The sequence below is a fragment of the Cystoisospora suis genome, assembly GCF_002600585.1.
Source record: "Cystoisospora suis strain Wien I chromosome Unknown contig_5972, whole genome shotgun sequence".
Taxonomy (NCBI): Eukaryota; Apicomplexa; class Conoidasida; order Eucoccidiorida; family Sarcocystidae; genus Cystoisospora; species Cystoisospora suis.
The window spans coordinates 847-1167 of NW_027158761.1; positions in this window are offsets into that span (position 1 = coordinate 847).

The following is a 321-nucleotide window of genomic DNA, read 5'->3' on the forward strand; positions in this document are numbered from 1 at the left end:
ATATATACATATATATATGGCTGTGCGTGAGTATATACTCCACCCACTATAGATCCTGAGGTGAGGTGTGGTCGTGCTTTCCTAGACAGAAGGCCTGTTTGTTGGCCGTTCCCTAGCTAACTAGCTATAGGGTGTCTAACGTGTCTACATGTGTCTACACTGGTGAACTGAGAAGATTGTCCCGTGTTTGCGTGTTGTGTCGATCGTCGTCATTCTCATGCCCCCCCCCTTCAGCAAGGGCGATATCTCTCTTCGTTATGGCATGGATCATCGAGGAGAAGAAGAATACACCTGAAGACTTTCCTTCTTCTTCTTCGTCTT